Raw genomic sequence first — 7149 nt, 5'->3', positions numbered from 1 at the left:
TCCCAGTCTTTTAGTTATGAAAGCTAATTCTTTATCTTCTAACTCACTAGATTCATTTTATTCTTCACATGAATGTTATTTTTGCTCACATTTTTGCTCCTTATTTGTCATCATAAAAAAGGGTGAGATTGTTGGCCTTACAAGGCTTAAAATCTTCTTATCTTGTTTTGATGCTAACAAACAAGTAGAATTTATCATATTTGTGTGAGTAATGTTGTTTCAGGGCTCATATATGAGAAAGTAAGGTTAAAGTGCCCACAAAGATCAAATATGATGAAAGCAAGGTCAAAGTGCTCACAAGGATCAAATGAAGCTTAAATGAGTCAAAGCATGAATTTAAAGATGATATATGAAACCTTGAAGAATATGAGGACATGAATGAGTTGTTGAAAGCCAAGGCATATTAAAGTCCAAAGAGCCAAAGGAAAGCAAAGTGATACAACTCAAAGAATATGAAAGCTTGAAGAAAAGATGGAAGCTTGAAGAAACAAAACATGAAGACTCAAGAACCTAAAGCTCAAAGAATATGAAAGCTTGAAGAAAAGATGGAAGCTTGAAGAAACAAAACATGAAGACTCAAGAACCTAGAATGAGAAAAGTTTTAGAAGCTTTCATGTAAGTACTTTAAATGTTTAAAATATCGTTTGAAATATTTTGAAACTCTTAGGTTAACTTAGACCTAGATACTTTTTAAAATACCTGTAAAATATTTTTATAAGGTCAAAAATTATTTTAAAAAGGTTAAAGTCATTTTTGGAATGAAAAGCATCAAAAAGAGTTTTTCCATTTGTTGTCCGATTTTATACAGCCGTATTCAAGTGCATTTTTCACTATCAAAACATCATTATTTTGAAATTTGGTCAACATGAAAGTTTTAGGATTTTCTCTTAGCTTTCTTTTGACACCAAGAACACGTAATTTGGAATTGGTATCAGAGCCAAGTTATAGCAACTCTTAACTAGAAGCTATAAAAAGATCGTAATGACTCACATAGGCGTAGCTCCCTTTGGAGAGGGACAATCTTCAATTGGGCCACCAATCTTTTGTGGACAAAACTATACATTTTGGAAAAAGAGAATGCAAATATATATTCAAACTATGAATTGGAAAGCATGGGAAGTTGTCATGGAAGGTGACCAAATTCCCACTAAGATAGTTGATGGAAAACAAGTTCCCAAAGAGAAAAATGATATGACCGACCTAGACTATAAGATACTACAAGTTAATGCTAGTGCTATGAATGCGTTATATTGTGCTTTAGATGCTAATGAATTTAATTAAGTAATGCCTTGTAAATCAGCTAAGGAAATATGGGATAAGCTAGCCGTTACTTATGAAGGAACAACGGATGTTAGGGATAATAGGGTTGATATGCTCACAAGCGAGTATGAAACCTTCAAGATGAACCCAGATGAATCAATTGCAAATATGTTAACTAGGTTCACTCATATAATAAATTCCCTAAATGCCTTGGGAAAAACTTACACTACATATGAGATGATAAGAAAAATTCTAAGAGGCCTTCTCTCCATGTGGGAACCAAAGGCTACTGCTATCATGGAAGGTAGAAATATGAAAAATACATCCTTAGATGAGCTTATAGGTTCTCTTCTCACATGTGAAATGACAATGAATGAAAAAAGTGGGAAAACCAAAGCCCAAGAAAAAATAGCCTTTAAAGCCTTAGAAGAAAAATCAAGTAGTGAAATGGATGAAGATGAAGAAGCCTTCATATCTAAAAAGCTAGCAAGGATACTAAGAAGGAGAAACAAATTTGAAAGAAGAAATCAAGACTCTGAATCAGAAGAAGAAGAAGTTAGCAAAAAGAAATCAAGGAATAAAACTCTTACATGCTATAATTGCAATAAAGTCGGACATATAAAACCGGAATGTCCACTATTAAAGAAAGAGTCAAAAAAGAAAAACAAGAAGGCCATGAAAGCTACTACTTGGGATAGTACAAGTAGTTCAGAGAATGAAATAAGTGACCAAGAGGTTGCTTACACGTGTTTTATGGCATGGGATAACGAAGAAAGCTCCTCAACTAAATCTTCAAATAATTCTTGTAGTGATGAATCAAGTGATGAGGGTATGCCATCTTATGATGAACTTCAAAATGATCTATTCAAAGTACATAAGATGCTGATAAAAGCAAATAAACCAAACACCTCATTGAAGAATAAGAATGAAAGTTTAATGAAAGAGTTAGAATTCTTAAAGAATGCTAAAAGAGATAAAGACTCAAAACTCAAGCAATTAGAACATAAGTATGAATCAACAATGAAAGAAATAGAATCCAAAAATCTTGCAGAAAAAGAAAACAACTTGAAAATTGAGAAACTAAAAAGCAAGAATGACCAAATGATAGAAGACCTTCGATCCTTATCCTCTACGGTATATGAGAAAGATATGTACATTTCTGGATTAGAGGATAGAATAAGAAAATTATCTTTAGAGTTAGAGAAATTACAAAAGAAGGTTGATAAAAAGAAAGAGATAAAAAATTTTAAGAGTCAAATTGAAGATAAAGATAAGATCATTCATAATTTCACAAAAGGAAAGGAAAACTTTGATAAGATGATTGGCTTACAAACAATGTCTCTAAATAAAGAAGACATTGGTTTCAATGGAATTGAAAATAAAAAGAAAAAGAATTCTTACATGGGATATTTCTTGAAAGAATCCAAAGACTATACTTGCACATCTTCTAATGTCTACACAAACACCATATGCTATCAATGCAAGAAAAATGGGCATATAAAGTTTGAATGTCCTTTTAAGAGGAAAGGTGTTAAAACCAAGCAAGTATGGAAAATAAAAGAAATCTTCCTTCAAAAATCCTCCGGACCCAAGAAAATATGGGTACCAAAAATGAAATAATGACTTCACACATATATAGAATAGAAAATGGCATTGTTGGCCAAAATCTTAGGATGATTTTTTTTTGCAAGGCTTAACTTAAGAAAATATAAAGAGAATATCAAATCTGAGCTTATTATATAAGCGCCTTGTTGTTACATGCTACATGCTTACCTGCTTATGTTATGTGCTGATATGCTATATACTACATGAGTATGACTTGACTTGACTTGACTTATATTGATAATTTATGGCTCATTATATTGCAAACTTAAGCATGATTATGAAGCTAAATCTTGATATAAAAAGAATAGAGTTTGAGCATGAGATTATTGAGCATAAGCATGATTCTTGATATAAAATTAATTTTTGACTATGCATGCTAATAATGAATCAAATGGATAAATTTTTCTTGTGTTGCTCTTTATGTTGGTATCCATGAGCTATGAATGATATTTTTGATATCTATGAACTATACATTATGTGATATTAAGCTTTGGTATCTATAAAGTATTTTTGGTATAACATGTTAAATATTTCAATAGATATCAAATTTAAAAGCTCACTTGGCATCACAAAGTCAAATTATTTATGAGCATGATTATGTCTATGAGCATGATGTGACATTATTAATCTTAGCATGATATTGGTATTTGATGAGTGTGTTCATGAGAACATATAGGATATGAATCAATATATGAAGCATGGATAATAAACTTAAAAGCATAATTGGTATCAAATCTGAATGTATTGAATTAAGGGGGACTGTCATGAATCATTAATCGATTGACATCATGAATTAAATTTTAAATTTTAAATTGGTATTATAAAAACCATCAAATTAATATCAGCTGGTATCTTGAATAAATGTTGTGAGCTACACACTACACACACTACACATGCTATATTTAGTAGAAAGGAATGTATATCTGTGTACAAAAACACTCTCAAACACAGAGCAAGTTATACAAATTAAATCTCTAATCGTACTTCAAAACCAAAACTAAATAGAAAATGTGAAGCTCAAGGTTTAGAAGTCACCAATGGTTCTTTCTTATTGATATAAAGATTTTAGATGCAAATCAAAACCCAAGCCTTTTTTAATCCGGCAATTTCGTAAAGTTTTCCCTCAGCAAAAGTGTGAGCAAGAATAAGCTTTAGGAGAACTTTAGCTTAGAAAGCGTGTATTGCTTTAGCGTATTTTTTCATTGAGCAAGGGAAGTATTTATAGACTTTTTAAAAGAAAAGTTTCCTCATTTAACATGGAGCATTTAGGTAACTTTTCAAAAGATATTAAATCATAGAATCAATTTTGAAAATCTTCCTATAAGTTTGAAATTAAAAAATCCTCCGCAAAGTCAATCTGCTGACTCACTCGACTGGGTCACTTTTTATATTAGTCAGTCGGCTGGATAGGCTGTAGTGACCCGAAGAATAATGGTATGTTAATAATAATGAGGGAGAGAAATGGAAACATGAATAGAAGGAGGCCGTAGACTTTGCGTTCATCGACGACATCGCATTTTGGAGATAATGAAAATAATAATAATAATTTTAAGGAATTGCAAGGACTCGTTGATGAATACAGGGGTTCGTCGACGAGCGCATAAGGAAATTCGTTGACGAATACAGGGTTTTGTTGACGAAGGTCTTTAGGACCTCGTCGACGAAGGCAAGATTTCGTCGACGAGAAAATACCAAGTGAAGGATGGGCTACTATGAATTTCATCGACGAATACAGGGTTTCTTCGACGAATTTAATAAAGGACTCGTTGATGAATCTGGCCCTATAAGTTGTGAAAAACTGGGATTTTTATCATTTTCGGCGCCTCTCTTTCTCTCTCTCCTCTCTCTCTCTCTCTCTCTCTACGTCTCTCTCTCACTTCTCTCTTCATTTTTCGGCCTATTCCTCACTGGATCGAAGATCTGAAGCCACCACGATGTTCCTGGCGGAGTTCTCTTCAAGTTTGCTAAGACGAATCGTCGGTGGGATCGAGTTGGATTTCATCCCAAATTCAGGGTAAGGCTTTTTAGCCCATTTTTGGCCTTCTGACAGTAATAGGAAATGATGTAAGCAAAGAAATACTGATATTCTATTATGGCAAATGTTGTTTTTGGGGTGTTATATAGGAGGCCCTGCGGATGTTAAGCTAGTGTACCATAGGGGCTTTTCAGTAAACAGGTAAGGGAAATATGCTATGCTAGGTATTTTTAAACTATTATACAGTTTATTAAATTATGAAAATTATGTATTAAAGTATGGTGTGACTTGAGAATATAAATCTAGTACGGAGATATGTTTTACATATTTTAGTACCATGTTTTACGTATTTTAGTACCATGATTATACGAAACCATAATTATACGAATCTCAGTACCACGATTATACGATATTCAATACTATGATTATGTAGTTTTTAGTGTTATGAGTATACAGTTCTCAGTATTATGATATATGAATTACAGTACAGTTTATGCAATATTATGGTTATTACGATTATTTCAGAATCATGGTAAATCAGATAGTTGTATATAGAGATATATTATATAGTATCAAACCCTATTGGACTATGCAATTACAGAGCACGGTACCGTTGCTGCAAATATTATGTTATGTTATGAGTGCAACCACCTATTTAGATAATACGTGATAGTAGGTCGATCACCTAGGCCCTTGACGTGGACAGGCTCCCCATCAGATATGGGTTGAGGTGGGCAGCTAAGACCGATGGAGTACAGTGATTTATTCTTGGTTGGCTAGCTAGGGTAAATCTCGCCTACGGGCCGCACAACCCTGTCATGAGGGGTTAGATCATGACACACAGTTATCCACAGGGAAGGATTTCAGTTACTATTACGTATATACAGATTTACAGAAACAGGGAACCTACTTATGTACACTAGAAGTATTTTGAATAGCAACCTACGATATTGTTATGTTAAGCAACATGAAAAGGGATGGTGAATTTTGTCACTTGTACTATATTTATGTATCCACTTATACATGATTATATGAAAACATATTTTCATAATACTGTAGCTCATTTTCCACACATTAGTAATAGCATATTTCTTCTTATTGAACGTTGGCTTATCCCAGTGTTGAATCATTTTTTAGGTAATCTAGGTAGGCGAGCAAACCAGGCTCACAGATAGAGGGGCTTCTGTAGTGCCCTGTCCGTGAAGTGAGTATTGTGGAGGATTTTTGTATATCCCAGTATAGTTTAGGGTATTTTGGGAAACAGATATTTGTGTATATTTTGGGGAAACATGTTAGTACTCTGGTATTGGTATTGTATATATATATATTTACATATGGTTATGTTTATTTGATTTCTGCTTCTCGCTGCTTAGGTTAATGATTGGGTTTACCCCAATATGGTATTAGAGCATGTAGAATATCATAGAAAAAAAAAATCCCAGTTTATTAAGCAGGTCGTTACATAGGCGGCTGACACCATTCTGTCTCTTCAAAAAATAATTATTAGTCGGCTAACTAAACCACTTTCAAAATGGTTAGTCGGCTGGGTACTGTCAGTCGGCTGGGTGTTTTCGATTTATCGAGTCAGTCAATTGGACAGTTAACTTGTTGTAGGTTTCCTGTTAGTCGGCTAATTGAAGCACGTTAAAAAATGGTTAGTCGGCTGGGTATTTCCCATTCATCGAGTCAGTCGGTTGGACAGTCCTCTCTTTTCAAATATTTTTTATTTCTTATTTTTTAAAAAACTAGTTTACTTGAAAAACTCAAATACAACTTTTCAAAAAAATTTTCAAAGGTTTTTCAAGTCTTGGTCTCTAAGTCTTTGTATCTTAAAGAGCTTCACATATCTAAATAGTAATGACTTGAAGTACTTAAAAATATCCTTCTAAGCATGATCTCCTTAATCACTAAGTCTTGCAGCCTCTTTAGGTTCGGTCTTTACTTCAAGATCTGCTTAGCCTTTAAGCTCTTCATTTGTCGTTCATTGCTTCAATATACTGAGAAGCTTTCACTTGATTGACTTTGAGTGTCCTTTTAAGCTTACTTCCATGATTAACCATGAGTGTTCTTTTACTCAGACCTGAAATAAAGTCACTCAACAACATAAGTTAAAACATCCTTCATTTGTTATCATCAAAACAATATTGAAAAACCTAGTTAGGCTAACAATATCCCAAAAAAAATACCATGCTCTAGGGGCATGCCCACAAATGCAACTTCCAACTCAAAAACTTATCTTGTAGCTAGGGTAGTACTAAAGTCCCTTCTATCTCGGTGTTCGTTCCGCACATCTATCTAGATCACCTGAA

Source organism: Malania oleifera, chromosome 1 (genome assembly GCF_029873635.1).
Source record: "Malania oleifera isolate guangnan ecotype guangnan chromosome 1, ASM2987363v1, whole genome shotgun sequence".
Classification (NCBI taxonomy): domain Eukaryota; kingdom Viridiplantae; phylum Streptophyta; class Magnoliopsida; order Santalales; family Ximeniaceae; genus Malania; species Malania oleifera.
This window is presented reverse-complemented; position numbering follows the sequence as displayed.